Source organism: Phacochoerus africanus, chromosome 2 (genome assembly GCF_016906955.1).
Source record: "Phacochoerus africanus isolate WHEZ1 chromosome 2, ROS_Pafr_v1, whole genome shotgun sequence".
NCBI lineage: Eukaryota > Metazoa > Chordata > Mammalia > Artiodactyla > Suidae > Phacochoerus > Phacochoerus africanus.
Window position 1 is genome coordinate 253,014,549 of NC_062545.1, and position 28,000 is coordinate 253,042,548.

The 28,000-nt window shown below is 43.2% G+C and overlaps 1 protein-coding gene and 1 long non-coding RNA gene across 6 annotated transcripts in view; one reads left to right on the plus strand and one right to left on the minus strand.

Moving 5' to 3' along the window:
- Positions 1-28,000, plus strand: part of PALM2AKAP2 (PALM2 and AKAP2 fusion) — a 366,754-nt gene that overhangs the window by 211,472 nt on the left and 127,282 nt on the right. The gene's annotated exons all lie outside the window — the stretch shown is intronic.
- LOC125120230 (uncharacterized) lies at positions 3,616-27,942 on the minus strand. 2 transcript variants are annotated; one of them, XR_007133286.1, is made up of 3 exons: positions 27,570-27,942; positions 24,563-24,728; positions 3,616-4,144 (listed from the first exon to the last, which is right to left on the minus strand). It is a non-coding gene; the product is annotated as an uncharacterized LOC125120230 (long non-coding RNA). The 2 variants fall into 2 exon arrangements; XR_007133287.1 differs by lacking the exon at positions 3,616-4,144 and adding an exon at positions 12,597-12,631.

Sequence of the window (28,000 nt, forward strand, 5' to 3'; positions counted from 1 at the left end):
CGTTTATATTAAAAACGTCCTTTAAATATGCAAATGTAGGTAGGGATGTCATATGTGACAGCTCAGCAATTTTAAATCACTTTGTAATGAAAAGATGCTCATTACTGCCAATTACTAGAGAAATGCAAGTCAAAATGACCATGAGGTGCCACCTCACACCAGTCAGAATGGCCATCATTAAAAAAATCTACACATTGAGAATTATGTCTAGATACTCATGTTGCAACAGAACAAAGGGTGGGGAAAAAAAAGTAATGTATACATGTAAGGATAACTTGATCCCCTTGCTGTACAGTGGGAAAATAAAAAAAAAAAAAAAACTACAAATGACAAATGCTGAAGAGGTTATGGAGAAAAGGGAACCCTCCTATACTATTGGTGGGAATGTAAATTGGTACAGGTATTGTGGACAACATCATGGAGGGTCCTCAAAAAACTGAAAATAGAGTTACCATATGATCCAATAATCCACTCCTGGGCACATCTAGACGAAACTCTACTTTGAAAAAATGCATGCATCCCTATGTTCATAGCAGCAGTATTTACAATAGCCAAGATATGGAAGCAATCTAAGTGTCCATCAACAGATAAATGGATAAAGAAGATGTGGTATATATTTAGAATGGAATATTACTCAACCATAAAAAGGAATGAAGCAATGCCATTTGCAGCAACATGAATGGACCTAGAGATTATCAAACTAAGTGCAGTAAGTCAGACAAAGACAAACACCATATGATATCACTTATATGTGGAATCTAAAATATGATACAAGTGAACTTATGTACAAACAGAAATAGACTCATAGACATAAAAAACAAACTTATGATTATGAAAGGGGGTAAATTAGGAGTTTGGGATTAGCAGATACACACTACTATGTATAAAATAGATAACCAACAAAGGCCTACTGGTAGCACAGGGAACTATATTCAATATCTTGTAATAACCTATAAAGGATCTGAAAAAGTATAGCTTTCTATACGTATAACCAAATCACTTTGCTGTACACCTGAAACTAACACAACATTGTAAATCAACTATACCTCAATTAAAAAATAAAGACAATGGAGTTCCTGGAGTGGCAAAGCAGAAACAGAATCTGACTAGGAACCATGAGGACTCGGGTTTGATCCCTGGCTTCACTCAGTGGGTCAGGGATCCGGTGTTGCTGTGAGCTGTGGTGTAGGTCGCAGACGCAGCTCAGATCCTGCGTTGCTGTGACTGTGGTGTGGGTTGGCAGCTGTAGCTCTGATTAGATGACTAGCCTGAGAACCTCCATGTGCCATGGGTGTGGCCCTAAAAAGCAAAAAAAAAAGACAAAAAGACCAAAAAAAAAAGATCACTCTGATAATGTCCTTCTGATTAAACCTGCCAGCTTTCCAATTGCGTTGAAACTGTGCCCTTTAAAACCCTATAACGGCCACATCTGTAGCATGTGGAAGTTCTGGGCCAGGGATTGAATCGGAGCCACAGCGGTGGCAACACTGAATCATTTAACCCAGTGCTCTGGGCAGGGTATCAAACCCCCGCCTCTGCAGTGACCCGAGCTGCTGCAGTCAGGTTTTTAACCCTCTGAGCCACAGTGGGAACTCAAAACCCCATAGCTTTTTTTTTAAATGTTTAAAAAGTTTTATTGACATATAACTGACATCTGACATTATATAAGTTTAAGGTGTGCAATATAAAGAGTTGATACATGTATATATTGCAAAAGGATCACCACAGTAAATTTAGTTAACACCCATTACCTCACCTAGTTACAATTTTTTTCCCCTTGGGATGAGAATTTTTTTTTTTTTGTCTTTTTGCCATTTCTTGGGCCGCTCTCGAGGCATATGGAGGTTCCCAGGCGAGGGGTCTAATTGGAGCTGTAGCTGCCAGCCTACGCCAGAGCCACAGCAACACGGGATCCAAACCGCATCTGCGACCTACACCACAGCTCACAGCAACACCGAATCGTCAACCCACTGAGCAAGGCCAGGGATCAAACCCGCAACCTCATGGTTCCTAGTCGGATTCGTTAACCCCTGTGCCACGACGGGAACTCTGGGATGAGAATTTTTAAGATCTACTCTCTCAGCACCTTTTGAATATACATATAATATGAGTATTGTTAATTATAGTCATCATGCTGTATATGATATCCCATAACTTGTCTTTTGGAAAGTTATTTTTTTAATTATTGAAGTGTAGTTGACTTAATGACATTATGTAATTTCAGGTGTACAATATAATGATTCAGTTTTTTAATACATTACACAGGATACAAAATTATTATAACACATGGACGATAATCCCTGTGCTGTACATTACATCCCTGTGACATTTATTTTATGACTGGTAGTTTGTACCTCTTAATCCCCTTCACCTATTCCACCCCTCCCCTACCCCTAGAACTGAGTTCTCTTATAACTGGAAGTTTGCGCACCCTATGGCTTTTATTCAAGGCTTCCTTCCTCTTCCTCCCCTTTTGTCCCAGCCATGCTGGTCCCTCTTTCTATGCACGTCTTTGGCTCAAATATTAGCACTTTCTGACCAGTGGTGCTCTTGCTTGTCCTGCAGAGCCAGGCACAGCAATAACCATCAAACTGGCACAGCATTGTTAATCAAGTATACTGTAATAATAAGAATAAGAATAATAAGAATAACCATCGACATCCTTGCACAAGATCTGGTCTCCCCTGTGGGAATGTCACTTCCATGGGGACATGCATCCCAGCACCTAATCGAGTGGACAGCGTGCCTTGAGCAATTGTCAATGTTTGCTCCATGAACAAATATATGATGAATGAATGAAGGCCAGTCTCCATCTAGACTGCAGTTAAGAAGGACGGGTTGCCTGGCCTTCCTCAAACCTCCTCCCTGAGTTCTCACCCCAGGGCCTGTCTTTTAGGCCTCCCTCTCTGCTTCTCTCTCTTATGCTACTTTCTTCCTCCCTTCCTCTCTCCCTCCCTCCCTCCTTTCCTTTTCTTCCTTTTCCCCTCTCTTCCCTTCCCCTCCCTCTTTCTTTCTTCTTTCTTTCTCTCTCTTTCTTTTCCTTCCTTCCCTCCCTTCCTTCCTTTGATATTTAATTGCGGTTGATTTACAATATTGTGTTAGTTTCAGGTGTACAGCACAGTGATTCAGTTATATATGTATGTTTGTATATATATATATTTTTCTTTTTCAGGTTCTTTTCCATTAGAGGTTGTTACAAGATATTGTGGTGCAGCGGAAAGGAGTCTGACTAGTATCCATGAGGATGCGAGTTCAACTCCTGGCCCTGCTCAGTGGGTTAAAGATACAGCATTGCCATGAGCTGTGGTGCAGGTCGCAGTCGCAGCTTGGATCCCATGTTGCTGTGGCTTGGCGTAGGCTGGCAGCTGTAGCTTCCATTCAACCCCTAGCCTGGGAACTTCCATGTGCTGTGGGTGCAGCCCTAAAAAGAAGCAAAAAAAAAAAAAAACCAAATCGCAAGATATTGTGTATAGTTTCCTGTGCTATATACAGTAGGTCCTTGTTGGTTATCTTTTTTTTTCCTTTTTATGGCTGTACCTGTAGCACATGGAAGTTACCAGGCTAGGGGTTGAACTAGAGCTGCAGCTGAGGCCTATGCCACAGCTTGCAGCAACCCTGGATCCTTAACCCTCTGAGTGAGGCCAGGGATCGGGGATCAAACATTCATCCTCAGAGACAAGTCCGATCCTTACCCATTGAGGCACAACAGGAATTCCTAGTTGTCTGTTCTTATGCTACTTTCCTCAGTGTTTCATTTGTTTTTTTACCTGTTAGAACCTCTGAGTCACAGTTCATTTTTTCAGCATTCCTTTTTTAAAAAAAAAGCTTAACTGAAGTACATAATTTACATGCCATAAAGTTCACACATTTAAGTATGCAATAATTTCTAGTAAATTTCCCAACCAGCACCATAATCCAGTTTTGTAATATTTTCATCACTCCCCTAAGATCCTTCTTATGTCCTATCAGGCTTCATTTCGCCTCCAGTCCTAAGCGAGTTCTTTCTCTACAGATTTGCCTGTTCTGTGTATTTCATGTAAATGGAATCATACAACGTCCGGTCTTTTATGTCGGCTTCTTTCTTGAGGTTCATCCATGTTTCTTTCACCTCTGTGTGGTGGAGAATTTAACAACAGAACCCACCCTGCAGCAAATAAAGGGAGCAAAGCCATTAAAACATTCGCTTCAGGCCAATGGCCAATAAGGCAGTGAAAAGATACTCAGCATCGCCTTTATTCAACTGGGTCTTCGCTAGAGCCCCCAAGTGCATCTGTTTGGGTCCGCATTGTTGTCCTGAACTCTGTTTATTTGATGACTGTACACAACTATATCAATCCATGTTAAAAATATGCCAATCTATATTAAAAGAAATATCTCTTGGGCCAAAATAATGGGATTTGGCTGCCATCTTAAAAACACCAGTTAAATCCCAAATGCCATCTTTACCTTACTCTCTTGTTGTATATACAGAGATAAAAACTAAGTATTTGCAAAAAGGAGCACAGAAAATTCTAGTACATACTTTGGATTCTTTTTTTCTCAGAAAGAAACCTTGTACTTAGTTACATTGCTAAAAGATAAAACGGGACTTCCCGTTGTGGTTCAGTGGGTTAAGAACCTCACGAAGTCTCTGTGAGGATTTGGACTCGATCTCCGGCCTCGCTCAGCAGGTTAAGGATTGCTGCAAGCTGCGGCATAGGTCACAGATGTGGCGATCTGGGGTTGCTGTAGCTGTCACATAGGCTGGCAGCTGCAGCTCCCATTCAACCCCTAACCTGGGAACTTCCATATGTTGCAAGTGTGGCCGTAAAAAAAGCAAAAAAGAACTGAAGCATATTAATCATTTAAAAGTGTATTTGAGGAGTTCCCCGTTGGCCCAGTGGGTTAAGGACCAGGCATTGTCACTGCTTTGGCTTGGATTCGATCTCTGCACCCCAAACTTTTTTTTTTTAAAGAATGTATTTGAGCAAAACCCCATTCAAATTGGGTGGCACCAGCGGAAGGGGTTAGGAGTGCTCTGCCCACAGGAGCTGTGGAGAGACTTTTATACAGAAAAGATGGAAACAATGAAAAGAAATTGTTCAATTGGCGATAACTTAAAGCCTCATTGGCCATTCGTGATTGGTTGTCTTTAGCATTTTGATTTTGTGACCTTAGGCATTTAAAAGATTAAACTTTGGTTTGCTGGGGGGTGGGGGTGGGGGGCGTCTCCATGGCAGTAGAGCCACTGCTGTCTAATGGCCTCCTTATGTAATTGATTTAACCACATATACGATATTTTTCAGTAGTGCTTAGGCAACAGGATGGGTAGCAGTTAGGCAAGTTGGAGGTTCTGGCTGTTAAACCATTTGAAAGGGGCACATTTCCTAACTAAGGACATGGGAAAGCCACAGAAAAAGAGGATGTTTCTTCTCTGTATGTAAAACTTACTGCTGGCGGGGGAATTGTTCTCCTGGAAGGGCAGATGTTCTCAGTTACAAAAGGGGAAAAGCATTTAGACTCTTCCGGTGGTGAATAGAGGCCACAGGTTACAGATTGCTTTGGAAGTGGCTTTTAAAAAAGCCACTCTGCTGGGGCCTCCCGTTGCCAGCAGTGCTGACCAGTGGTCCTTTGTGTCTGCGGATGACAACACCGAGGATTGTTTGCGCAGAACCCTGGACAAAAAGACACATTTGGGACCAGAAGTCCTTTCTACATTGGGTACCTACAAAGACTGTTCTAAATTTGCTTCCTCGCCAAAGGAAGTATTTTATTGCACTTTTTTTAAATCCTTGAAACTATTTGGCGTGGTGGATCTCTAAGAGGATTGGCAGTGGGGGATGGGAGACACACCAGGACTAACTAAATGGCTAAATGTTTGCCATACCTCTCTTCGAGAATCACTGTCTTGATTTTCTTTATTAAATACGCATTTTTCCATGACTACCAGGAACTGGATGTGAAAGGCCCTGGTGTATACTGTCATATGGTGCACCCCTATTGGTTATTATTAGTCCTGCGTGTCACCCCCTCTATTTGTCAAATAAAATGAAGGTCAAATAAGTGAAGTCACAATTGATAGCTCTCATTATACACATATAGATAAGGAATATTCCAGCAAATGAAAGATCTCAGGTACCTGCTTCTGTGCTGGTTGATTTATGCATCTTGCTCTCCTCCTAACAATCATAGGTAATATTGTTCAAGCATTGGCTATGAGCTGAGTACAGTGCTAGGACCTGACATGTATCATCTCATAGAGTTGCATGAATGACCCTGTAGGAGTTCCTGTTGTGACGCAGTGGAAATGAATCCAACTAGTAACCATGAGGTTGCGGGTTCGATCCCTGGCCTTGCTCAGCATTACCATGAGCTGTGGTGTGGGTCGTAGGCGTGGCTTGGATCTGGTGTGGCTATGGCTGTGGCTCCAATTCAACCCCTAGCCTGGAAACCTCCACGTGCCACAGGTGCAGCCCTAAAAAGCAATTATAAAAAAAAAAAAAAATTACCCTGCAAAGGAGGAACTCCTAATTAATCCTCTTTTGCAGATGTGGTGACTGTCGCTCAGGAAAGTGAAATAACTTGTCTGAGATCGCAAAGTGAGCATTGGAACTGGTGAAGAGACACTTTAAAACCTCTCTGTTTGGGTACTGATGAATGTAAATTCACTTTACTATAAGCCCAAGCAGAGGAGCTCCAATGATGAGGCAGAAGTAGTTTTGCCAGATAAAAATACTGGACACACAGTTTGGTTTGCATTTTAGATAAGCAATGAGTAATTTTTTTTAGTAGTGGTCTGTTCCAGATACTGCATGGGACCTATTAAGAAACTGTTTATTGGTTATTCAAATTTAGATTTTGCTAGCTGTCCTGTATTTTAATTTGCTAAGTCTGGCAGCTGTAGGCATGAGGGGTATTATAAAGAAGGTAAAAGGAAAAGCTTAATGCATTTGATTACTGTGGTTTGGGATTTTTTGTTTTGTTTTTGTTTTACTATGACTATGCATTTCAGCATGACAATATATTATATTAAGCTTATTATATTAAACTTTAAATCAGACAGATAGGTGGGTTCAGTTTACACAATATATTGATAACCTATCGATGGGTCTCTCCTGATACACATGTTGTGTATGTGTGTCTAGAAATAAAGGCTTCCAAACGTGACCCATGCTAAGATCTGTACCTCAAGAGTTTCTCTATGAAATGAAACTATGGGAAACTCTGTGTCCGAATGGTGGGTCTCTCTTAAAAAAAAAAAGCTTTTCCTCAATCTGGGCATATTATGATTTTTCTGAAGCCGATTCTAGGGATTGTAATTTTAGCTGAGCTATCACTGGTTTCATTTTCTGCCGATAGCTTCATTGTCCCGTTTTAAAATGTTGATGAAATATTCTTGTGCTTTTATCAGCTCTATTGCTTGGTAAATTTCTCTTCTCTCTGGGTGGTCACCTCCTGAAATAGATGACACTGGCCTGGATATTCCCAGTAAAAGTTCTGACGCATTCACAAGTATTTCCTGAGTACACTGGTGCATTTCCTCCAAAGTACATTTCTAGCGTTTCAAGGGTGGGAGCGACTAATGATGCAAAGCTCTGGAATAGTCTCTGTCCTGGATGTCAAGAGCCCTTTGGCAGATAAGCCTGTCTTCTGATGAATGATCTGCCCCAATCTAATTTAGCTTTGAAGCAGGGCTCATTTGCAGTTCCCCAAATCTGTGACTTCCCATAGCACAAAGGCAAGCAGCCCAAAAGCAGAACCCACTGGCAGAAACCAAAGGTCTTTGGTGCTTTGGGAAGGTTGCTGACTGGTTAGTGGTGAGATGTTGCCTGTCCAGTTAATTTATGAATAAATTACCATTAACATCTGGAGAGGTTTGGAATGGCCCCAAGTGATTCTTGAAAAACAAATTATTCCCATGGCCATTTACAATAGGTTTTGCTCTTCTTGAACACGTCCAGTATCACATACATCTTTAGCATGATTCTCAGGAAATGTCTGTTGGATTCATGGGCAAAAAGATCTTGCTTCGTTATGTAAGCACTTAAGATTGTTTAAGGGAGGAATTCCTGTCATGGCTCAGTGGTAATGAACCCAGCTAGTATCCATGAGTTCACAGGGTCGATCCCTGGCCTCGCTCAGTGGGCTAAGCATCCTGCATCACCATGAGCTATGGTGTAGGTTGCAGATGCAGCTCGGATCTTGAGTTGCTGTGGCTGTGGCGTAGACCAGCCGGTGCAGCTCTTATCCGACCCCTAGCCTGGGACCTTCCATATGCTGCTGGAGCAGCCCTAGAATAAAATACAAAAAAAAGTAAAAGATTGTTTAAGGGAGCACCTAGTGTTCCACTCAGTAAATTATCAATTCCCTGCCTTTTCTGTATCTTTCTTCTTCCCATCCTCCAACAACCTTCCTCCTTGCTTTTTTTTGCTGCAGTGAAAAATAGTAGTTAACATGGAGAAAATCTGACACACGTGTTAGTGACGTTTAAAAAAGAAAATGATGCTCAGACGAGGTGATTGCTTCATTGGCTAGGAAAACAGGCTGTTCAATGCTAAGAGATTTATACACCAGGAGTTGGGCTGTTTGGGTGTCATTTGAGCTCACCACTGCTGCAACAATTGCTTCTTCAGAAATGAGCCAGTGGAGATGTATTTATTTTGGCTCAACGTTATCATGTGTATTTCTGAAAAGAAAAAGGTACCAGCAGCTTACCATCCCCATACCTTCTCCCAAAGGGATCTGGGCTAGCTGGTAGGATAATGGATCAGTCTCATATTCTCAGACTGTGCGTTTTGATCTCTCTTATGGTAAGTTTTCTAGTGAATTTCAGTTTTTGAAAAAGCAAGTAATGAGAATAATAGCTAGCCTAAACTGAGAATTTGCCGTGTGTCAGGCTTTGCCTGCTTAGGGTATCCTATCATTTAATTCTGACCACACCCTATGGATGGGGTACTATGAGTATCTTCAATTTACAGGGGAAGAAAAGGAACAGAGACACGAGGTATCTTGTCCAAGGGCACACAGCCAAGGCTCCGAGCCCAGACTGAACCAGGCAGCCCTTGTTCTTAACAACTGTGCTTCCCCCGTAGAACAAAGTGGTGATGGCTCTTATGCAAACAGATAAAGTAGGTCTCACAGCCCCTGATCAATAAGGGAGCTTTTATGCAGTTGTGTTTGCACTTGTTCTACAAATTCAAAAGTGTAGTTTGCCTGGTGGGAGAAGATTAGATTTTCATCCCAGAGATTTGGTTGTTTTTCAGGCTTGCCCTTGGGTTTTCATCCTATCAACATTCTGATTACATTTTTCATTATCATTCTGCTGCAGTGATTCATGAATATGATAAAAACTGATGGCTCTTCAATAAATAAGGATAGCTGGGCTTACAGTGAATAAATAGACCTTTCTTTGAATCTGGAGATAATTTAGCCTACAGATGTCCTGAAATATTTATTAGGCGCTCACTTTACCTTCCATGCATGAGCTTGGGCCGTTTCTTCTTTTAGTTTTGCCTAAGATATCTGTATTTCTATGTTATATACCATTTCCTAACTTTTAGGTTAAAAAAAAAGACAAAACATGATTGAATGTTGTGTTGCATGCTTTTATATGTGGTATACCATATTTAAACAAGTTCAAATTCTGTGGGTGATTTTTCAACTTAAGGGCAATAAATCCTTTGGATTTTTGAAAATAAAAGCTTATTTAAGTTGAGAAATAGACAAACATTCATCCACAAAGAATTATTATTTTTATTACCCTTAATGTGTTGGTTTCTACAAAGAAAATATTAACGGAACCCAAATATGAAGAAAATTTCCAAGTTTATATTAAGTTTATCCCCTGCGTGACATAGGAAAATCCCTCTTAAGAGAAACGGCATTGCAAAAGAGGCAAAGAATCTTTTTCTTTTTCAGATAAAAATATGCATCCTGTTTCTAAGCATTTTCATAGTAATTTTGACAGTTTATTAAAATAAACCTATTTCCTCCATATGGGTTTTATCTAACTTTTTTTTTTTTTTTTGTCTTTCTGCTATTTCTTTGGGCTGCTCCTACGGCATATGGAGGTTCCCAGGCTAGGGGTTGAATCGGAGCTGTAGCCCCCGGCCTACGCCAGAGCCACAGCAACGCAGGATCCGAGCCGCGTCTGCAACCTACACCACAGCTCACGGCAACGCCGGATCGTTAACCCACTGAGCAAGGGCAGGGACCGAACCCACAACTTCATGGTTCCTAGTTGGATTCGTTAACCACTGCGCCATGACGAGAACTCCCTAACTTTCTTATCCTTAATAGTCTTTGACCCACTCTTCCTATTTTCTTCTCCTCTCTCACTCTTCTTCCTTCTCTTTTTCTCTTCTTCCCTTTTTCCTTCCTCCTTTCCTTCTTTCTTTCCTTCCCTCTCTACTCGCTCCCTGTCTTTTTCCCAGCATTCACTAAGGGTCAGACACTGTGCTATTTCATTGAACACCCACAGCTGCACCATGAAATAGGGACCCTTATTTTGTTTATTTGCTTTGAAAAGGTGACTTTTCCAAAGTCACAAAATCTGAAGAGTGGAGCCTGGATTCAGGCCTAGGTCTGTAACATTCCAGAGCCTACAGTTATTGCTTTTTGTACGAAGGAGTATTTCTTTTATAAATGAGAAGTTATTTTAATTATTATTATTATTATTTTTAGGGCCTCACCCATAGCATATGGAGGTTCCCAGGCTAGGAATCTAACTGGAGCTACAGCTGCCAGCCTACACCTCAACTCACAGCAATGCCAGATCCTTAACCCATTGAGCAAGGCCAGGGATCGAACCTGCAACCTCATGGTTCCTAGTCGGATTCGTTTCCGCTGCACCATGATGGAAACTCCATATTTTAATTAAAATTTAATGAGAGGACAGACAAAGACAAATATCCTATGCTATCACTTATATGTGGAATCTAAAAAAAAGATACAAACTTATTTATAAAACAAAGTAAATTCACAGGCATAGAAAACAAACTTGTTACCAAAAGGGAAAGGGTGGGGAGGAATAAATTGGGGATTTGAGATTAACAGATATAATCTATATAAAATAGATAAAATTGATATAAAATATATAAAATATATGTGTAAGATAAACAGCAACAACCTAGTGTATAATAGCACAGGGAACTATATTCAATATCTTATAATAACATGTAATGGGAAAGAATCTGAAGTGTATATATACAGGAATCACTTTGCTATATATCTGAATCATTGTAAATCAATTATACTTCAATTTTTAAAAATTTAATGGCAGGAAAATAGCTGTAATTCCCTAAGAGAAAAAAATTAGTCAAAAATTCTTCTGATCTAAGACTCTCTGACTCTTTGGACTGACCACAGGGAAGTTTCAGAGCAACAGACCAGCACAGATGAATAATAACAAATAGCTGCCTTCTACTGAGAATCTAAATGGTATGTTCTCTGGCCTCTATAAGCATTGACTCAACCAGTGCTCATCACAAAGCCATGATACAGACACTATATAATTATCCCCATTTAAAAGGCTGGGAAACTGAGGCACTGGGAGGTAAAGTAACCTGTGGAAGATCCCACCCAGACTTAGGGATGAGGATCTGGCCCCCAGAGCACATCCTCTCATCCCTGACTCTGGACCACCTCTTGCCTGTGATCTATACATGCTCTTCCTTTTCTTGCTGAGATGCTGAGCCAGTTAACTTCACAACCAGCCATTCACTTGGAGTTCAGCTCCATAGCAGAGAAAAGGCCACGGAGTCTGCTTTCCTCAGGAGAGGAATCAATAACTTTCCAGCCACACATTCTTTGTGCAAGTGACGTGTCTGAAAAGAGCTGTTTTTGTAATTAAGGAGTTAAAGGGAAAAGAATGCCACAGATAATAGAAGAGAAAAAAGAAAGGCCAACTGAACTCACCCATGATAAATGTTAGAATTTTAAGGGTCAGTGTGATCCTTTCATATGAAACACTAAGTTCTTCTTGGAAGTTGTCTTATGGGAAAATCTAGTTTGTTTAGTGTTTTCAAAGTACATATTTTTTTTTTTAACCTAAACTTCAAGAATGACCTTACCCAGTGTACTTTTAAAAGCTTTGTTTTTGGTGAGGTGGTATTTTGTTGAAAAGAGATTTCTTAGAAAAATGATCAAATGGGGATTTTTTTTTTAACTTAAAAAGAACATTTTATTGTAATGAGAATGAGACGTATATGGGCCGGCATCTGATAAATAGGTGTCAAATGCCCTCTAAGTGCCATGCTTTGTGCCATGTGCCTGGTGCATCTGTTTCCTCCAGTTATGTCTGGAATCGAATCCCACCATTACTATCCCCACTGCACCCTGACCATCCTAGTTAAAGCCATTGTCACCTCTTGCCCAGATTACTACAATAGCTTCTAAGTGGTTTCCTGACCACTCCTTCCCCCTCCCCTCCCTCTGCCCCCCCATCCCCCCACCCTCCCATAGCACAGCCCTCATACAGCAGCTGCTACAGTGATCTTTAAATAACTTAAATCAAGCTATTTATCTGTTTAAAATAAATGATTACAGGAGTTCTCTGGTGGTCTAGTGGTTAGGATTCAATGTGCTTTCACTGCTGTGGCCCGAGTTCAATTCCTGGTCTGGGAACTGAGATCCCACATCAAGCCACTGCACACTGTAGCCAAAAAAAAAAAAAAAAAAGAGGAAAATAGAATAAATGATTGGGTTCACATCTCATTCAGGAAAAAAATAACCCAAAGTACTTATGAAGGCTTACAGGGTCCTCATGATCTGGCCTGGCCTGCTTCCCTTCTTTTTTTTTTTTTTTTTTTGCCATTTCTTGGGCCACTCCTGTGCCATATGGAGGTTCCCAGGCTAGGGGTCGAATCGGAGCTGTAGCTGCCAGCCTATGCCAGAGCCACAGCAACGCGGGATCCGAGCCACATCTGCAACCTACACCACAGCTCACGGCAATGTCGGATCCTTAACCCACTGAGCAAGGCCAGGGATCGAACCTGCAACCTCATGGTTTCCAGTTGGATTTGTTAACCACTAAGTCATGATGGGAACTCCATGGCCTGCTTCCCTTCTGAGCTCATTTATGCCACCCTCCTTCATCTACCTGTCCTCACCTGTAAAGGCCTCCTGGAAGCTCCACACATGATTGGTCATAGTCTCCAAATCTGCTGTTCCCTATGCTAGAATGCTTTTCCCTTCAATATCACATGGCCCACTCCCTTTTCCCAGTTCTCTGTTCAACTATCACCCCATTAAAGTGCCTCTTCTCAACTGTATTACATAAAATAATATCCACTCCCCACTGCCATCAATATCCATGTCTTCCCCCTGCTTTTTTTTTTTTTTTAACAATTACCACCTCCTGACAATAATATATTTCTAATAGCTCATGGATTAATTCCATTGAGCTTTTAAAACTTTTTTTATTGGAGTATAGATTTACAGTGTTGTGTTAATTTGTGCTCAGTTCACAAATTCAGTTAAACATGTGTGTATGTTCTTTTTCATATTCTTACATACATTCTTTTTCATATTCTTTTCCCTTAATGGCTTATCACAGGGTATTTAACAGAGTTCCCTGCACTATAGAGTAGGACCTTGTTGTTTACCTCAATTGGCCTTTGATTTTCTTTCCAATTATCTTATTTTGTATTATCTGGCATTTGCCTTTGGGGGTGTGTGTGGAGGGGGGGTGGTTCTTTCATTTATTCAACAAATCTTCCTTAGAGCCTACTTCAGACCAAACTGTGGGCATTTGGAAATTAACAAAGAAGACTATACTCCTGTACACATGCAGATTACTTTTTAATAAGGAGAGATAGACAAGACTCAAAAACAAAAACAAGCAAGTATATCAAGGTGATAAAGTGATTTGGAGAAAAATAAATCGGAATGTTGTCAGATGGGAGTGACATGGCTATGACTAGAAGGATGGACTCTGTCTTTGATAAAGTGGGCAAGACTATGGGAGGAGCAGATTGAGGAGGAAATCAGAAATTTGCTGGGTGCTTGTTAAGTTCTAGCCACCCAAGTGGAGACGTCATGTGTGAGTCTGAAGTTCTGGGGAGAGGGCAGGCTGAGATAGAAATTTGGGGTTCATCAGTACGAAGCCACAAGATGGGATGGGACCACAGAGGGAAAGAAGAAAAGAAGGAGACAAGACCCAAGCCCTGGATTAGCCTAAATAAAAGATTTGGAAGACAAGGAAGAAAAGGAGACCAAGAAGGAATGGCTAGTGAGCTCTGAGAAGAACCAAGAGAGAAGGGTATTTGGGAAGCCAAATGGAAGAAGTATCTCAAAAAGGAGTGACTGATGGAGGTCCCATTGTAACTCAGCAGGTTAGGAACCTGACTAGTAGCCATGAGGATGCGGGTTCGCTCCCTGGCCTTGCTCAGTGGGTTAAGGATTCAGCATTGCTGTGAACTGTGGTGTAGGTGGCAGATGTGGCTTGGATCTGGCACTGCTGTGGCTGTGGTGTAGGCTGGCAGCTGCAGCACTGATTGACCCCCTAGCCTGGGAACTTCCGTATGCCCAGGTGCAGCCCTAAAAAGGAAAAAAAAAAAGTGTCTGACCATCTTTGTCAAATCCTGCAGAAAGGTTGAGTAAGATGAGTTCTGAGAAATGATCATTGGGTTTGGCAGCTCAGCAGGAGGTCATGATGACTCTGATGCTCTGTCCGTGGGGTGATGGGGACAAAAGAATGGGATCATGGGGGCAGGAAATGGAAGCAATATCTTTTAGGTCTATTTACTCTAAGGGAGAAAGAAAGTTGAGGGCTAGCTGCAGAAGGCTGCTGGGTTAAGAGAAGTTTTTTAAAGTGGGAGAAATTACAGCAGATTTGATGAGGCAAGAGAAAATTTGTGTTGCAGGAGAGGATACCCTTGGCTGGAGCCATGTCCTGGAAGAGGTGAGAAGGGACGGGCTCCAGGGCAAATGCAGGAGATGGCCTTAGCCAGGGTCAGGGACAGGTGCTCAGAGTCACAAGAGGGAAGGTCATCTCATTGCTCTTACTTACTCAGTGAGATGGGAGGCCAGGTCATCAGAAGAGAGTGGCATGGGACAAGGAGCCTGTAAGGGGAAAGGAGAAGGTGTCCAAAGTCATCCCAAGAGTAGGGGCATGAACAGACTGGGGAAATGTGAATAGCATTTCCAGGTACCACTTAAAGCGAGTGATCATTTAAAGCGAGACTCGCCAGATGGTTGTGTGTTTTTCTCTAATCATGTCAGTATGTGAGTGCAGATGTGGAATGGATGAAGTGTTGGATGGAGCCAGGGTCACTGATTACAGGGTGCCTATGACCAAGGGAGAGAGACAAGGAGTTGAGAGTGTACACAAGGGGATGGAGTGTGGGATCTAAGCGACATAAAGAGAGAATGGGATCAGGAAGGATGAGGAACAATGACGCCTAATAGAATCATCGGATTGGCCTTGGTCATGGAGTTGGAGAATTATTGGCATTGGCACAGCAGCAGAAATAGTGGTGGTTAGTGAAGAGGATGTTTGAAACTGAGATTAAAGGGCACAGTTGTTGGTAATAACAAGGTCTAGGATGGGACTATGGGAGTGGATGGCTGAAATCAGAGAACAATAATAGTTACAAAAAAATTTTAAATCTAAGAGGTATTGGGACACTTATCCACACGGATGTCATAATCATTAAGACTGATAACTGGAATGTTGCTGGACAGAATATTGTTGGAGAGAGTGACAGATGCTAAAATCTTCAGGCAATGAGGAAGGGGGCTTTTATTGAGAAAGGAGGACCGTGGTTTGGAGGAAGCGGCAACAAGCAGGGAGAACACCCAACCCACCTCCAGGCCCAGGGGCTCGAGGATGAGAGAGAGAAGGCATTTGATTTTGTTCACTGCCACATGCCCAGCACTGACAATGGGGCCTCACCCCTGGGAGAAGCTTATTAAATATCTGTTGAGTGGATGAGTGATTGAATGATAAGGAATTTCCATTTTGGCAAGAGGAGCCATTGGAGACCTGTTTGGGAAGCTAACTCAGGTGAATTGTGAAAGGTGGGCAATGAGGGAGAGGCCAAGGGCAGAGAGCTCTGTTAAGAGACCACCGAATAGTCCAGATAGGAAAGGAGGAAGGAGTGGCCTGGGCAGAAGCAATGGGGACAGTAAGAGGGATCTCAGTCACTTGACCACAGTGAGGAAGAGGGCAGGGGTGACCATGGGAGTTGTGGGACCCTTGAGTCATGACATACAGGGAAGATGAGTGGGAGGAGGCTGGTAAGGAGTTGAGTTGGAGCATGTGTGTTTGATGGGTGCTCAAGGGAAGATGCTGAGTCCTGGGTAAGACTCTAGGCTGCACTGGATAGAGAGTCTCTGTGGGAGGCATTGGTCAGGATAATAGGAGTAAGGGAAGAAGACGGTGGATGGAGCCCCAGGGAACAGCAGCCTTGGGGGCAGGCTCGAAGGGAAGGAGTCCAATAGCCATGACTGGTGAGAAGGGCCTTCTAGGGAAAGAGCAGAGCGTTGAGTAGAAGGCATGAAAGAGCTGGTGGATCCTGAGCCAGTTGAGTTGTCCCAACCCAGACAAAATGGAAGCATAAGGTTAGGAGAAGAGGGGGCAGGCAGTTGGGGCTCATTTCTCCCTGCCCCGGGGGTAGGATGGTTCCCCACTCTTGTAGGAAGTAGGCCCTCTGGATAGTCCCTGATAGGGACCCCCTTCAGAGAGTGGCCACAAACCACAGCACACATCTGTGTCAATGTCAAGCCTTCACTTCCCCTTTCAGGCACTCAGGTCCACGGAAACATCTCCTGTTTGCAAAGTATGCCAGATTATTGAGAATGAGCTGGAGGTTTTAACAGAACTCAAAGCAAAACCCCAGGCAAAAGGCTGAGAGGAAAACATTTCTAGGCTATTATGCTAGAGATGGTGGACACGTAACCATGCCGACGGCACAGCCATCCTGCCTATACTGATGGTAAGTGCAGCTTTTGCACTTGTTTGGCCTTATTGCCAAGGCTGCTGGAGGTGGGCCATAGATATGACTCTGGCCTTAAAACCAGATTAACCAGAGCTTCTTTTCACCATGCCACATAATTGTTGTTATTTAACGTTTTCTTTAGAAATAATCAAAATGCCAAGGAAAATAAGGTTACAGCAAAGACATTAGCCCTGAACCAGGAGTGAGCAGGCCTAGGTTTGAGTCCTAACCTTGACTGCATTGGCGCTGGTGAGTCTGTGTAAGTCCTACCCCCCATCAAGGATTCAGTTGCCTTCACTGATGACAACGACCATTGTTGCTGGCCCTGGGCTTACAGCTTTACAAGGATCATCTCAATTTTCCACTCACAACGATCACAGATGGTAGGTGGTCTCCTGATCGGCCTTTTCCAGGGGACACTTCAGAGGGATAGAAGGGCTGAGCACCCTTCCCCAATTCACACAGCTAATAAGCGACAGGCCAGGATTTGAACCCTAACCTCTGGCTCCAGAGACCCTGGATGTCACTGACACTTGGCTGTCTGTGAAATGAGGAACACACCTCAGGGGATATCATATTCCTCCTGGTTCCCATTCCCATCTCTGCCGTTTCGATACATCTTCACCCATCCTAAGTAAGTTCGGAACGTGCCTGATCTAAAACAGGAGCAGGTGGCGGCAGCCGTCCCTCTAAATACCCCGTTGCCTCTCTGTGCTGGCCGGTCTTATCTCAGCCAGTCTATAAATGACTTAGCAGCCCTTCACGGGAATCACACACTGCTTCTGATACCTGGCAGCTTTACTCATTTATGTCATCTGTCTGCCTTCAGAAGGTATTGGAGTTTGAAGTGTCTGCTCTGAAAATTAGCTAGGCTGTGGTCCAAAAAGAAGAAAAGGAGGAGTTCCCATTGTGGCTCAGTGGTTAACGAATCCGACTAGGAACCATGAGGTTGCGGGGTTGATCCCTGGCCTTGCTCGGCGGGTTAAGGATCCGGCGTTGCCGTGAGCTGTGGTGTAGGCTGCAGACGCAGCTCGGATCTGGCGTTGCTGTGGCTCTAGTGTAGGCCGGTGGCTGCAGCTCCGATTCGACCCCTAGCCTGGGAACCTCCATATGCAGCGGGAGCGGCTCTAGAAATAGCGAAAAGCCAAAAAAAAAAAAAAAAAAAAAAGGAAAGAGGGGCATTCCCATTGCAGCGCAGTGGAAATGAATCCAACTAGTATCCACCAAGATGCGGGTTCGATCTCCAGCCTCGCTCAGTGGGTTAAGGATCTGGCGTTGCCATGAGCTGGATCCTGCGTGGCCGTGGCCGTGGCTGTGGCTGGCAGCTGTAGCTCCTATTTGACCCCTAGCCTGGGAACTTCCATATGCTGCTGGTGTGGCCCCTAAAAGACAAAAAGAAAAAAGGAAAAAAAAGGAAGAGGAAAGAAAGAAGGGAGAAATATAGGAAAGAAAGGCAGGAAAAGGAGAGCGGGAGGAAGAAGAAAAGAAGAGTGAGAGAGAGGAGGAGAGGAAGCAGGGGAGAGACAAGGGCCTTTATTTCAGGAATTGGAGGCTCTGCAAAGGTACCGTGGGCAGGTGTGCTTAAGCTACTTTATCATAAACTACTCTGGTTTCTGAAGTGATTTCACATGGGCCGTGGTCCCCTCTCAACCAAGGCTTTTAATATGCTGTAGAAGAATTTATTATTACTCTCCATATCTAAGTGGTCTTAACATTTTATAATCTTCATGGTGACTTAGGTAAGTAATCAACTCACTCTGTGTAGATAGTCCGCCTTCACAGCATTGCCCATCGTACCCATAGCATTACCTGGGTACTTCAGAGCATTACCCGGGTGAGTAATTGCATAGGTTTAATACCAGAGAAAGAAGAAAATCTAGGGAGTTCCCGTCGTGGCGTAGTGGTTAACGAATCCAACTAGGAACCATGAAGTTGCGGGTTCGGTCCCTGCCCTTGCTCAGTGGGTTAACGATCCGGCGTTGCCGTGAGCTGTGGTGTAGGCCGCAGACGCGGCTCGGATCCTGCGTTGCTGTGGCTCTGGTGTAGGCCGGTGGCTACATCTCCGATTCGACCCCTAGCCTGGGAACCTCCATATGCCGCGGGAGCGGCCCAAGAAATAGCAAAAAAAAAAAGAAGAAAATCTATTTTCTCACTGGGTTGTTCTGCATGTTAAAACACTTGCCCAGTTAGTCAGAGTCTACTGCAAAGACCACCCCTCTGAGATAATCAGACTTACTAGAATTGAAAATGTCAAGTTTTGTCTTTTTTTCCCCCAAATGGAACTGAAAATCCTGATGGTTCTTTCCATAAATTAACAGCCTGTACTTAGGAGTTCTGAGAAAAACACTTGACCATGACTGGGAAAATGCAACAGTCCCATTTTTGAAAAACTAAAAAACTCATTCTTTTTTTTTTTTTTTTCTGTCTTTTGTTGTTGTTGCTATTTCTTGGGCCGCTCCCTCGGCATATGGAGGTCCCCAGGCTAGGGGTTGAATCGGAGCTGTAGCCACCGGCCTACGCCAGAGCCACAGCAACTCGGGATCCGAGCCGCATCTGCAACCTACACCACAGCTCACGGCAACGCCGGATCGTTAACCCACTGAGCAAGGGCAGGGACCGAACCTGCAACCTCATGGTTCCTAGTCGGATTCGTTAACCACTGCGCCACGACGGGAACCCCCTTTTTTTTTTTTAATGTCTTTTTAGGGCCGTACCCGCAGCATATGGAGGTTCCCAGCCAGGCTAGAGGTTCAGTTGGAGTTGTAGCCGCTGGCCTACACCACAGCTACCACAACGAGGGATCTGAGCTGAGTCTGCAACCTACACCACAGCTCATGGCAACACTGAATCCTTAACCCACTGAGCGAGGCCAGGGATTGAACCCATGTCCTCATGGATACGAGTTGGGTTCGTTGCTGCTGAGCCACAACGGGAACTCCTAAAAAATCATTCTTATCTTACCTAAAATTGGGAAGGAACTAAGTACCCTGGGAAAGAAAGGTAGGTGTGTATTTGAGGCACAGCTGGGTAATGAGAAGCCAGCACCCTGGGTTTACTCAGCAGAAGCCGCCCTCTACTCTGGGGGCACCGTTTCCATTGTCCCATCTGTGAACCTGCTGTGGACCTTCCAGGATACTTGGCAGATTCTGGGTTTGTAGCACCAAGCTTGAAGAATACCTTATTTTATGCTGTGTCTCCATGAGGGCATGAACTCTGGAGTGTTAAGCTAGATTTTTTAAATGCTTCAATTGTGAAATGACATAAAATTCCCAGCCAAAAAACAAAGAATGTGGGCCCCTGGGCTTCATTGTTAATCACCAAATACATGAGTGCGTTCTTGTCATGAACACCTAAGGCTCGGAGGCCTCTGGAAAGAGGACGTGAGGCCCACAGTGGTCCCCACCTGTTTCGTCTCCCTTCCCTCACAGGGGACACTGTCTTCCAAGCTCTCTGTCCCTTCCCCAGCCTGCTTTTCCCCTCCACAAATAGGCTTTTTCCTCCACCCTTTCCAATACAGAGCTTTCAGGTTGCTGCATGTCATTGGTGCTTTTAGTTGGGAGCACTGTATGCGTTGCTCTTTATATATATTTTTTATTTTTTATTTTATTTTTTGTCTTTTCTAGGGCCACACCTGTGACATATGGAGGTTCCCAGGCTAGGGGTCCAACCAGAGCTGTAGCCTGCCGGCCTACACCACACCCACAGCAACACCAGATCCGAGCCGTGTCTTCAACCTGCACCACAGCTCAGGGCAACGCCAGATCCTTAACCCACTGAGTGAGGCCAGGGATCGAACCCACAACCTCATGGTTCCTAGTTGGATTCGTTAACCACTGAGCCACGATGGGAACTCCTACCTTGCTCTTTATAATGGTACCATTTACATGTCTATCACAAGGGGCCATCTGAACACACAATGTCACTTTGTCTATGTGGAGAAGATGCACAGTCCAGCTATAATGTGAGACAAAATGAATGTAATTACATGGGCCCAAGTTGCTTTGAGTTTTGGAATGTTTCTTTGGAGTGTTTTTAAAAGTCTTCTGGAAGAAAGTCTCAAATGTTGGGTGAATGTCATCAGGTCACCATTTCCTTGTGTTAGAAGGTTTGGCAAAGGAGAGGCCAAGCGAGAGGATGCGGAGAAAGGAAATAAATGTGGAATAGGCTGGAAAAGAATTTCCTGGGGCACAGGAAGCCGGAGACCCTGGAGAGGAAATGAAGGAAGGCTGGCCATGGTAAACTAGGCCAGGAGCGGGAGTAAACAGGGTCCGAGAGCCAAGTGTTGTCATGTGACAGCCGTCCCTGCCTCTGAGTTTGCTTCCTCTCTCCTTCCCTTGTCTGAGGAGAACTGTGTCCATTGCAAGTGGATCCCAAACCAGGCTGTGTCCCAGAATCATGTGAGAAGCTTAGACAAATACAGATTCCTGAGTCCCAGATCTTCTAGGGAAATTTGCCCAGAGCTTTTTTGTTTGTTTGCTTTTTTTTTTTTTTTCTGGTTTCCAGCTGCTCTCAATGTGGGCTAGCATGGGAAACACTAATATGCAAGGGCTTAAGAGCTGACCCTCACTCAGTAACTGGGCCTGACCCTGGAAAAGAGATGGTTTTGAGGTGTTTTTTTTTAAATTTTTATCCCTTAGATTTATTTTGTCTTTTATCTGTTACAGTTGATTTACAATGTTCTGTCAATTTCTGCTTATAACAAAGTGACCCAGTTATACATTTATATACATTCTTTTTTTCATATTATCTTCCATCATGTTCCATCGCAAGTGATTAGATATAATTCTCTGTGCTATATAGCAGGATCTCTGTTTTATCTTTTATTACATCTTTTTTATACTTTTTAAAATTTAAAGTATAGTTGATTTACAGTGTTGTGCCAATTTCTGCTGTATAGCAAAGTGACACAGTCATTCATATATATATACATTCCCTTTCTTATATTATCTTCCACCACGTTCTATCCCAAGAGACAGGATACAGTTTCCTATGCTATACGGTACGACCTCATTGCTTATCCATTCTAAATGTAATAGTTTGCATCTATTAACCCCCAAACTCCAAGTCTATCCCCTTTCCACCTCCCACTCCCCATCCCACCCCCTGGCAACCACAAGTCTGTTCTCTTTGTCTGTGAGACTGTTTCTGTTTTGTAGATAGGTTCATCTATGCCTTATTTTAGATTCCACATATAAGTGGTATCACATGGTATCTGTCTTTCTCTTTCTGACTTCACGTAGTGTAAGAATGTCTGGTTGCATCTATGTTGCTGCAAAAAGCATTGTTTTGCTCTTTTTTATGGCTGAGTAGTATTCCATTGTATATATGTACCACATCTTGAGAAGGGTGTTTCTACTTTGATGAAACAACTATAAGTCAAAACAAATTGTCCGGAGTTCCCGTCGTGGCACAGTGGTTAACGAATCCGACTAGGAACCATGAAGTTTCGGGTTCAGTCCCTGCCCTTGCTCAGTGGGTTAACGATCTAGCATTGCCGTGAGCTGTGGTGTAGGTCACAGATGAGGTTCGGATCCTGTGTTGCTGTGGCTCTGGCGTAGGCCGGTGGCTACAGCTCCGATTCGACCCCTAGCCTGGGAACCTCCATATGCCGCGGGAGCAGCCCAAGAAATGGCAAAAAGACAAAACAAAAAAAACAAAAAAAACCAAATTGTCCATAGATTGTCTTATATGTTGTTCATTCAGAACACTGATTGTTAAAACAGTCTATGGATAGATAGATCATCTCTTCTATGGAAAAGCCAAGGAATATAAGCAAAATTGCTTACATTAAATACAGATGATGTTTTTGCCCTTTTATAAGAATCAGAGGTCAGTGGAAAAATGTCTTAAGGGGGAAATCCATAAACATACAACATCTAGATGATGGCATAAAACCACTATCTGAATGAGAAAATAAGCCGAAGATCTGTGTCAATCCTAGGAGTTTGTTGGCTGGCCATCCCAGGTCCTACAGCCCGCAGGGGAAAATTGTTTCTTTTATATTAAAATTAAAATTATTTGCACCCTTACCCACAAGGTGTTAGAGATAGTGTCCATCTCACTATTTTTATGGGTTTTTATGTCAAGTGGTTAACTCAAGTGGGATGGAGTTAGTTCTCCTGGTCACTTTTTGTTCTGATTTCCCATTTTGTCTGAATTCTTTTTTTGTTTGTTTGTTTTTTTGTCTTTTTAGGGCCACACACCCATGGCACATGGAGGTTCCCAGGCTAGGGGTCTAGTCGGAGCTGTAGCCGCCAGCCTATGCCGCAACCACAGCAACGCCAGATCTGAGCCACGTCTGCGACCTACACCACAGTCACAGCAATGCCGAATCCTTAGCCCACTGAGCAAGGCCAGGGATCGAACCTGAAACCTCATGGTTCCTAGTTGGATTAGTTTCTTGGGAACTTCGTGTCTGAATTCTTAATCACACATCCTTCTTGCCTGACATCCAATCTCTACCAAACTATAAATAAGCCCTTGCCTTTGGTTCTCCAAACAAATGCTATTATCAGAGGTCTGGGGGTTACCAGAAGTGCTCACGTCACAATATTACACAGCAAACAACTTTAAAAGTTTATATTAAATAGTCTTTATTTTGACCTTCTCTGTGATCAAGAATTTCTCATTCACTGACTCCTCCCTACCACTTCAGTTTTCTTCTGACTCATAGAATTTATAAGCTTCTGAATCCTAACAGTGAATTGCAAGTTCAAGTGTATAAACTTTTTTTTTTTTTTTTAATCTTTTTAGGGCTGCACCCAGGACTTATGGAGATTTCCAGGCTAGGCATCAAATTGGAGCTATAGCTGCTGGCCTACACCACAGCCACAGCAATGCCAGATCCTGGCTGCGTTTGTGACCTACACCACAGCTCACGGCAATGCTGGATCTTTAACCCACTGAATGAGGACAGGATTGAACCTCATGGATACTAGTCAGATTTGTTTCTGCTGAGCCATGACGGGAACACCATATAAACTTTTTTTTTTTTAATTTTAAGAGATATAGTCAATTGTCTAACAAATTTACCAATTTATTAATAGTTTATATTCCCTTCAACAATGTACAATATTTAACTTTCATTATTCTTATCAGTAATAGATATTCATATTTTATGTATTGCTGATATCATAGTTGAAATACATTATTCCAGTATTTTCACTTTCATTTTTTAATGACAAAGAGTTTGTACATCTTTTCTTAAATGTCATGGGTGGTTGTTCTTATTTATCTCTAAATGACTCGTTTGTTTTTTCAATTAGACAGTAATTTTCTTCTATTTTTATATTGATTTGTAAGAACTCTTTACGTCTTAGAGATAGTAGTCCATTGTTCTATATGTTGCAAATATTTTCCCCATTTGTTTCTTCTCTTAGATTTTTTTAGTTCATCTGGTCCCATGGAAATGCCCTTGGGACTGGGATTGTTCTTAACTTTCCAATGTTCTTATGGTGGTGCTTGGTGAGAAAGCCCCCCGGCCACCACTCCCCAGATCTAGGGCTATTGGTTTGATGTGAGCCAGCCTTTTCTGGTGTTGATTTTGTTTGCTTTTCCATCTTATTCTACTCTTTTTTTTTTTTTTCTCCTAGCAGAGAAAAAATTTCTGTGGGACAAACTTAGTACTTGATGATTGTACTCACCTGATGCTGGTTGGTCTTTCTCTTTGCTAGAAGGAGGAGGAAATGGCAAATTCTTTTTTTATGATGGACCAGTCATGGCCCCTTCTTTGGGTTTTCAGATCAGCTCTCTGTGTCACTCGTGGGTCTTTTTTTTTTTTTTTTTTTTCAGCTTCTATTCTTCTCTAAGCTTGGGAAGAAAGAAGAGGCTCTGTCAATCTGTGTCTAGGTTGACTCCTTTCCCAGAAATCCAACCTTTGCTTTTGGTGTCTCTCTAGTAAGTGCATTCTATTTCTTGGGTCCCCTGGTGGCCACTCTTGCTCGAGGGCACCATTTAAAGTGGGCAGGGAGTTCCCGTCATGGCTTAGCAGTTAGTAAACCCAACTAGTATCCATGAGGATTCAGGTTTGATTCCTGGCCTCACTCAGTGGGTTAAGGATCCACCATTGCCATGAGCTGTGGTATAGGTCACAGATGTGGATCAGATCCAGCATTGCTGTGGCTGTGGTGTAGGCTGGCAGCTGTAGCTCTGATGCAACCCCTAGCCTGGGAACCTCCATATGCCAAGGGTGCAGCCCTAAAAAGATAATAAATAAAATAAAATAAAAATAAAAAATAAAAATAAAGTGGGCAGGCAGGAAGGCAGAGACACCATAAGCAAAAATGTCCACTTTGGCCATAGGGAAAAAAAAATCCTGATTTCCTCTCCTGCCAAGCAATTTTTCCATAGAAGATTTTGTGTCCTAAGCAGTGTAAGAAGCATTTAACATTTTCACATTATCATGTTAAGACACATACAATGTGATGAACCCATAGCATGTCCTGGGTAATGAAACCAGCCTTTCCCATCTCCAGTGTTTCTCAGTGATTCTTAAGAATCACCTAGGAGCTGTTAAAATACAGTTTCCCCGGTCCTGCCCTGCAGAGATTCAGACTGAATAGGGACAGGTGGAGCTCAGGAATATGCATGTCTAATAAACACAGACATGGTTCTGATATCTGTGGTCCTTAGTCCCAGCTTTGGTCCAGGGCAAGATATCTCAACCTCGGCACTCTTGACATTTGGAAGCAGTCATCCTTTGCTGTTGGGGTGCTGTACTGGTGCTCTTCCGGATATCTAGCAACAGCCCTGGCCTCTATCCATTAGATTCCAGTAGCACTCCCATGCCCATGAAGACAATCAAAAGTGTCTTCAGACTTTGCCAAAATTCCCCCCCCCCCGTAATGGGGGTGGGGTTCCAATCACCCTTAATTGAGGACCACCAACCTAGGGGGGAACTAAATGAGAAAGGGTTAATTTAAAGGAGTTTTTACTTTCACAGGCAGATGTTCATACCCTTGCCTTGACTGCATGGAACAAATTAAACAAATATTTCTGGGCCCTGGTATGTACCAAGTCTTTTATATTAAAAAAGCATAAGGTAATCATGGCTTCCTCTTTAATATAAGAGGAAAGAGAAGGAAATGTTCTTGCAAATTAATATCTATTGAACATGTATTTTTCCTAAATTAATATTCTCAACAGTTTTCTGTAGGATGTGCCAGAACTTTACAATTAATATTAACAGAGAAGTAATTAATATTTAAAGATAATAAATATAATACTATATTTATTATCTTTAAATATAATTAAAATAATATTAAATTAATATTAACATTGACATTGCTTTAGCAAAGACTTCAGAATAAAGTCCATATGAAGTGCTGTACTCTTTCTAACAATGAAACAAACTTGATTCATAAATGATACATTCTAATTTAGGAACATAGGAAGACAGAGTGATGATGCACTTGCCCTAATACTGTTTATAAAAGTCTCACCTCTGCTGTCATCTTGGAATCTTTCCTTCAAGAGCCTATGGTCCATATAAATAAATGTCTGCAAACATGTTCATTTCAATGTGAGTTTTCACCTGATAGTAAATGTTAAAAATAGGTCACTATGTGGGGCACCCACATATTTAACTCCTTAAGCCAGGGACATGAGGAGCAAAAGAAAGAAGGGAAGGGGGGGGAAGGGAGGAAGGAAATTGATGGAGGCCGAAACTCTGTAATCTAGGGCCACTGGTCAGTAAATTCTATTGAAATTCAGTAGTGTAAGAGACAAACATGCAAAAAGGCTGGTGAACCAGTTCCTAAACGCTGAGAAAAAGAAGCCTATAGACTTGCAGGAACCCTGAAGAGAACAGCTGTTGTCTCCATTGTAGCCCTTATCCCCTGCCCCCACCTCCCTAGAGTAAAGGTGTGAATAAACCTCCAGATGGGAAATAAGCCTTTTCTTGGGAGGCTGCTATTTTTAAGGTCGTTAGCTGGACAGGCTTCCTGGACAGTTCCCCATGTTATCATTTCTTGTATGGGGAATCAAGGACCTTTGTGGATGAGGAAAAAAAGAACCAAACCCTGGCAGGTGACTTTGACTCTCAGAAGAGGAACCCCGTGTTTGGGCCACTGGTTCAGAAGAAAGCAGGCCAGAGGTCGGAAATTGGAAGGAGAGTAGGGGCTCTGACTTTCAGAGCTGGAGAGAGAGAATCACCGGGAAAATGGAAACATCGGTCATGCCTAGTGGACAGTTGAAGACATCTGACTTTATGCTATATTTATATTCTATTTCCTCTGTAGAGAACGCCTTGCTTTTTAAAATACTGTTTTCTGGGCGGGGTGTTTCTGTGTGTGTGTCCTCTCTCAGGATTTCTAGATGGTCCGTTTTCAAAGGGTCATTAACATTATTTAAATATTCATGGGGGGAGGGGATTACATGCTGAAATTTCAGACGTCTCCGGAGTGGGGGGTGGCTGGCCACCCCCTCGACTGAGCCCCACGAGGTGTAACAGCTGCCTCCTTCCCCATCGCTGGCTTTGTTAACACGCCCGCCCCGACACTAGGCCACCGGCTGCCACATCAGGGAGGGCATCATGACAGCTCTGGCCAGTCAACGAACTGGGAAACCTCCCTGTCCACACCTTAATCTCTGGACCCCACCAGGGCGAGGTCCAAAACACACTGAACCGCCCTCCGCGTCGCAGAAACTCACCTCCCAACCGCTCCCAGCGGTTCCGCTTACCCGGACATAGTCGTGGTGCTGGGTAAGAGACGAGGAGCTCGACCCCTCGTATGGGAACTCAGCAGTTGTGGCGATGTGCGGGCTCACACGCACCCACACACTTTCCTGTACACTCATATGCACGTATGTATACACCAACACACACGATCCCCTGCACACAAGCCGACACGCCCACCCGTGTGCTAACGCGCGTTCATACACCCAGGCCCAGAGCCTTCTCCCCAGTTAGGAAACGCTCGGCTGCACGTGCCCATCCCTCCATTCCTCCAGTCTATCCATTCACTCATTTCTTGGTTTCTAGGTTTGTGCACAGATTCCGCCAAAGCCAGACAGAAGGTGTGGGTGGTTGGGGAGGGGATGTGAAAGGCGAGGGGCGGACCGGGGCCCCAGGCGCCGGGAAG